Here is a 7251-nt window from a genome sequence, read left to right as displayed (position 1 = left end):
GATCATCGTACTTGCCAACAGGAAGGTGTAGGCCAAAATCTTGTAATGACTTTCCATGTGTCCGTAACACAGGCTCAATTTCATGTAATGTCATATAGACGGCCTTTTCTACATGAGGGAAACGTCTGGTATAGTCTTCCATAAGATTTTTATTGTGCCTTTGAAACAATGCTGCAGCATTAGACGGCTCACACATGATGCAAATAAATGCAGACAATTGTGTAAGTTGTATTGGCATTTGATAAGTGGCAGCTTCTGTTAGGCGAGTATCCCATTCAGAGTCATCATCAGTTAACCCTCTTGCAATACAGGCTTCTTGGAAAGTAGCAAAACGGTTTCCTTCAGTTGTTCTGAGATCCTCAAAAGATGTTGCGCCTCTAACATTGAGAAGGAGAATTCGGAGAAAGTATTTTTCTCTGTCTAATGGACTAACGTTAAACATTCTGCCAATTGTGGTTTTATGACATTTGCAACGTGGTTTCCATTTAACGTTTTTTTCATCCCAAGTGAAATGTTCAGGGATTTCAATGTAGAAATATTGTTGGGCATTAGGATCTTCCCGATTCAGTTTAAACCCAGCAAGAAGTTTAGACTTGGTGTTTTTCCGCTGCACAGCTTCAGCTTCTTTACCTGCTATAAAGCATATTGTATGCTTGTCCTCAAGGTGGACATTTCATCTTTCCACATGGTCAGGTTGATGGTGCATTTTATATTCCCTGAGTCTCCAGCATGCTTCAGGTGCACTTACATATCGAGTTTCTAAGTCATTTTTTACTTCATCCCATTCAACCGTGGCTTCTTGTTCTGTGGCAGCAGTAACACACTGTAGATTTGCACAATCATGCCCTTTGTAAACATATTTGAACAAATATTTTACACTTTGTAGAACTGCAAATCTCAACGTTTATGTGAGCATTGTATTTTAAGGAAAGATAAGGATTGTAAGGTACAACCCATCTATTATCAACCCTGTTTCCACCAAGTTCAACAAAGTTGTTCTCATCCCGGCGTTGATATTTAGGGGATCCATTTACATTGCTATTAGTTTCGGAACAGAAATCCTTGGGAAAACCTTGTACAGTTTCCATTGTCCATGCATGGTGCATTTGGATTAAGTGGACCACATGGACCGTGTATCATGCAAGATTGTACAATTTCATAAAGCTTCGGATGCGTGTCTTTGTGCGGGAGCTCTGCACAAACAATTTTGTCAATTCTTTCTTTTTCCCAGGCTTTGTATTCCGGGGCCATAAATGCCAATATGTGTCCATGAGGGAGCCCTCTTTTTTGGAACTCAATTACATACACCATACCATTAACACGTCCAAATCTGTGGTATGTGGTTGGGTCTCCAAGTAGCAATTTTAGTTTCATGTTAAATACTCGAGCTACTAAATCGGGCCTGTCGCATGGTTGCTGACTGGGAAGTAAGTTTTCCCTGATTTCCCTCCATTTTGGATTGCACGTTACTGTTACAAATAGGTCTGGTTTGCCATATTTCCTGACCATTGCCATGGCATCTTGGTAGTTTTGTGCCATATTTCTTGGACTTCCTTGGAAAGTCGATGGCTATATGACTTTTTTTCCAGGTAGGATATTTATGTTCATGAAACGGTGGTTGGTCATGAATTGGTGAAGGACGTCATATTCTTCAGCTCTTACAGTACTTTGATTTGTGCGCACCCAATTCAAACGGTTTGCCTCAGTTTTGCAATAGGCATCAACCATAAATTGGTGTGTCAGCTTTCCTGCATTAAGGAACTGGTTAAAGTACCATCACGAATGGCAAAGTGGTATGAATACCATTGAAGTGGAGTCACATTTCCTCGACCAACTGTTTTTTTTAGTTCTGTAGTCCACCCAGAGTCCCCATAAGGGAAAAGCAAAGCTTAGCTCATTGGGTCACAGAGTCTACTCAGAATAGATATATTTTGTAAAATTCCACTTTTTGGATGAATGGTAATGTCACGGTTTTTTGGGGGTGCACCATCTGTGCTGTGGAAAATGGCAGCAATTTCCCCTCTGGCAGTTGGAGCATTGATTCTGCCGGGGTGCATAGTATTTACTTTTTCTCTCACGAAAGTCATGCTATATTCAATTGGCATTCGGTTTTCTAGATTTGCTTTTAGCATTTCTTCTTGTTCAAATTGCAACATATTTTTGTATTCTCTGGAGAAAGGATTGATATCTTCCAGAATTCTTTGTAGATTTTCCATAAGATTACGAATGCATCCACTGTTGGCTGGATTGTGCCGAATCCAGAATATATAACTGGGCGTATGTTGGTGATTCACCTTGGTTAGGGTGCAACGCAGATGTTGCATGGTAAATTTGCCCATGGATTCTGTAACAGAAAGGACCTGATCGCCTGTTAATTGATTGGTCAATTTGTGCGCCCATGGATGCAAAAGCGTTTGCACTATTGTATGATCTTATGTTTTCCATGAAATTCTTGGAGTTTGGTTCTGATCTCTTCATGCAATTAGTAATATAGGGATGCATTCACACTTCTTCCAGTTTGATGGTTCCACTATGACAACAGTTTGTTGCAATTTCATTTTGGAAATGGTAGGTATTACAAAATGAGCATTTGTTGTTCATTGGGCCAAGATAGCATGCCCCAATGTCGTCTTCATTGAAGTTTTCAGTAAGCAAAGCAGTGTTGCGAGATCTTCCGTTTTTACCCCAGCGGGCAGGTTGTTTAGTACGGGCTCCTCTGTGTCTCTCAGCATTGGCGCTGCGATGCTGCTGAAGCTCAGCGTCTGTCACACTATCTGGGGCAGACCTATGCCTCTCTGGGGCAGACCTATGCCTCTCTGGGGCAGACCTACGCCTCTCTGGGGCAGACCTATGCCTCTCTGGGGCAGACCTATGCCTCTCTGGGGCAGACCTACGCCTCTCTGGGGCAGACCTACGCCTCTCTGGGGCAGACCTACGCCTCTCTGGGGCAGACCTACGCCTCTCTGGGGCAGACCTATGCCTCTCTGGGGCAGACCTACGCCTCTCTGGGGCAGACCTATGCCTCTCTGGGGCAGACCTACGCCTCTCTGGGGCAGACCTATGCCTCTCTGGGGCAGACCTACGCCTCTCTGGGGCAGACCTATGCCTCTCTGGGGCAGACCTATGCCTCTCTGGGGCAGACCTACGCCTCTCTGGGGCAGACCTACGCCTCTCTGGGGCAGACCTATGACTCTCTGGGCCAGACCTACGCCTCTCTGGGTCAGACCTATGCCTCTCTGGGGCAGACCTATGCCTCTCAGCGTCAGCGTTGCGCATCTGTTGACGCTTTTTTGGGGTGAGATTATGACGGGCAGCCTTTCTTCTGACAGTATTTTTTTCACGCTGCAATTTAAGGTGCTGTTTTTTACCCCTACTTCTACCAACCTTTTGAGCTTCAGCCCTTTTTGATTTTTTTGCCTGAGTTTCCTCCTCAGAAAGAACTTGCTGGCGTTTGGGGGCCATTATAATGGAATTACGGAACGAATAAGGTTGTAAACTTTAATTAAAATATTTAGCTCTGCTGACGTTTGATATAGTCAAAAAAGCGGCTGGATCGCTCCTCTGACGTATTATATATATTCAGAGGAAAGTGGCTGGATTGCTCCGCTGACGTATTATATATATTCAGAGGAAAGTGGCTGGATCGCTCCGCTGACGTATTATATATATTCAGAGGAACGTGGCTGGATTGCTCCGCTGACGTAGTATATATATTCAGAGGAAAGTGGCTGGATTGCTCCGCTGACGTATTATATATATTCAGAGGAAAGTGGCTGGATTGCTCCGCTGACGTATTATATATATTCAGAGGAAAGTGGCTGGATTGCTCCGCTGACGTATTATATATATTCAGTAGAAAGTGGCTGGATTGCTCCGCTGACGTATTATATATATTTATATTCAGTAGAAAGTGGCTGGATTGCTCCGCTGACGTATTATATATATTCAGAGGAAAGTGGCTGGATTGCTCCGCTGACGTATTATATATATTCAGTAGAAAGTGGCTGGATTGCTCCGCTGACGTATTATATATATTTATATTCAGTAGAAAGTGGCTGGATTGCTCCGCTGACGTATTATATATATTCAGAGGAAAGTGGCTGGATTGCTCCGCTGACGTATTATATATATTCAGTAGAAAGTGGCTGGATTGCTCCACTGACGTATTATATATATTTATATTCAGTAGAAAGTGGCCGGATTGCTCTGCTGACGTATTATATATATTTATATTCAGTAGAAAGTGGCTGGATTGCTCTGCTGACGTATTATATATATTCAGTAGAAAGTGGCTGGATTGCTCCGCTGACGTATTATATATATTTATATTCAGTAGAAAGTGGCTGGATTGCTCCGCTGACGTATTATATATATATATATTCAGTAGAAAGTGGCCGGATTGCTCCGCTGACGTATTATATATTCAGAGGAAAGTGGCTGGATTGCTCCGCTGACGTATTATATATATTTATATTCAGTAGAAAGTGGCCGGATTGCTCCGCTGACGTATTATATATATATATATTCAGTAGAAAGTGGCCGGATTGCTCCGCTGACGTATTATATATATTTATATTCAGTAGAAAGTGGCCGGATTGCTCCGCTGATGTATTATATATATTCAGTAGAAAGTGGCTGGATTGCTCCGCTGACGTAGTATACAGTTATATGAAAAAGTTTGGGCACCCCTATTAATCTTAAGCTTAATGTTTTATAAAAATTCGTGTTTTTGCAACAGCTATTTCAGTTTGATATATGTAATAACTGTTGGACACAGTAATGTTTCTACCTTGAAATGAGGTTTATTGTACTAACAGAAAATGTGCAATCTGCATTCAAACAAAATTTGACAGGTGCATAAGTATGGGCACCCTTATCATTTTCTTGTTTTAAATACTCCTACCTACTTTTTACTGACTTACTAAAGCACTTTTTTTGGTTTTGTAACCTCATTGAGCTTTGAACTTCATAGCCAGGTGTATGCAATCATGAGAAAAGCTACTTAAAGTGGCCACTTGCAAGTTGTTCTCCTGTTTGAATCTCCTCTGAAGAGTGGCATCATGGGCTCCTCAAAACAACTGTCAAATGATCTGAAAACAAAGATTATTCAACATAGTTGTTCAGGGGAAGGATACAAAAAGCTGTCTCAGAGATTTAACCTGTCAGTTTCCACTGTGAGGAACATAGTAAGGAAATGGAAGAACACAGGGACAGTTCTTGTTAAGGCCAGAAGTGGCAGGCCAAGAAAAACATCAGAAAGGCAGAGAAGAAGAATGGTGAGATCAGTCAAGGACAATCCTCAGACCACCTCCAGAGAGCTGCAGTATCAACTTGCTGCAGATGGTGTCACTGTGCATCGGTCAACTATACAACGCACTTTGTACAAGGAGAAGCTGTATGGGAGAGTGATGCGAAAGAAGCCGTTTCTGCAAGCACGCCACAAATAGAGTCGGCTGAGGTATGCAAAAGCACATTTGGAGAAGCCAATTTATTTTTGGAAGAAGGTCCTGTGGACTGATGAAACCAAGATTGAGTTGTTTGATCATACAAAAAGGCATTATGCATGGCGGCAAAAAAAACACAGCATTCCAAGAAAAACACTTGCTACCCACAGTAAAATTTGGTGGAGGTTCCATCATGCTTTGGGGCTGTGTGGCCAATGCCGGCACCGGGAATCTTGTTAAAGTTGAGGGACGCATGGATTCCACTCAGTATCAGCAGATTCTTGACAATAATGTTCAAGAATCAGTGATAAAGTTGAAGTTACGCAGGGGATGGATCTTTCAGCAAGACATTGATCCAAAACACCGCTCCAAATCTAATCAGGCATTCATGCAGAGGAACAATTACAATGTTCTGGAATGGCCATCCCGGTCCCCAGACCTGAATATCATTGAACATCTGTGGGATCATTTGAAGAGGGCTGTCCATGCTCGGCGACCATCAAACTTAACTGAACTGGAATTGTTTTGTAAAGAGGAATGGTCAAAAATACCTTCATCCAGGATCCAGGAAATCATTAAAAGCTACAGGAAGCGACTAGAGGCTGTTATTTTTGCAAAAGGAGGATCTACTAAATATTAATGTCACTTTTCTGGTGAGGTGCCCATACTTATGCACCTGTCAAATTTTGTTTGAATGCAGATTGCACATTTTCTGTTAGTACAATAAACCTCATTTCAAGGCAGAAACATTACTGTGTCCAACAGTTATTACATATATCAAACTGAAATAGCTGTTGCAAAAACACCAATTTTTATAAAACATTAAGCTTAAGATTAATAGGGGTGCCCAAACTTTTTCATATAACTGTATATATATATATTCAGTAAAAAGTGTCCGGATTGTTCTGCTGACGTATTATATATATTTATATTCAGTAGAAAGTGGCCGGATTTTTCCCCTGACGTATATATTCAGTATAAAGTGGCTGGATTGCTCCGCTGACTTATTAGATTTTTATATTCAGTAGAAAGTGGCTGCATTTCTCCGCTGACGTATTTTGTGCGGGATTGCTCCGCTGACGTATTTTGTGCGGGATTGCTCCGCTGACGTATTTTGTGTGGGATTGCTCCGCTGACGTATTTTGTGCGGGATTGCTCCGCTGACGTATTTTGTGCGGGATTGCTCGGCTGACGTATTTTGTGCGGGATTGCTCCGCTGACGTTTTTCTGTGCGGGATTGGTCCGCTGACGTATTTTGTGCGGGATTGCTCCGCTGACGTATTTTGTGCGGGATTGCTCCGCTGAAGTTTTTTGTGCGGGATTGCTCCGCTGAGGTTTTTTTGTGCGGGATTGCTCCGCTGACGTATTTTGTGCGGGATTGCTCCGCTGAGGTTTTTTGTGCGGGATTGCTCCGCTGAGGTTTTTTTGTGCGGGATTGCTCCGCTGACGTATTTTGTGCGGGATTGCTCCGCTGAGGTTTTTTGTGCGGGATTGCTCCGCTGACGTATTTTGTGCGGGATTGCTCCACTGACGTATTTTGTGCGGGATTGCTCCGCTGAGGTTTTTTGTGCGGGATTGCTCCGCTGACGTATTTTGTGCGGGATTGCTCCGCTGACGTATTTTGTGCGGGATTGCTCCGCTGACTGTGTTGGAGTACTCTGATAACTATTCTATATAGTATATATAGATATATATATTTGTATATAGTATCTTCTTTATATATAGATATATTTGTAATATATATATCTATATATACTACAAAATGTTTTTGTTTTTTTAAGCTAGAGACTGGAGGCGCTGTGTGACG

The sequence above is a fragment of the Phyllobates terribilis genome, unplaced genomic scaffold (assembly GCF_046119375.1).
Source record: "Phyllobates terribilis strain yellow unplaced genomic scaffold, ASM4611937v1 Scaffold_81__1_contigs__length_6697587, whole genome shotgun sequence".
NCBI classification, from domain to species: Eukaryota; Metazoa; Chordata; class Amphibia; order Anura; family Dendrobatidae; genus Phyllobates; species Phyllobates terribilis.
The sequence above is the reverse complement of the archived record's forward strand: the minus strand, read 5'-3'. Positions refer to the sequence as shown.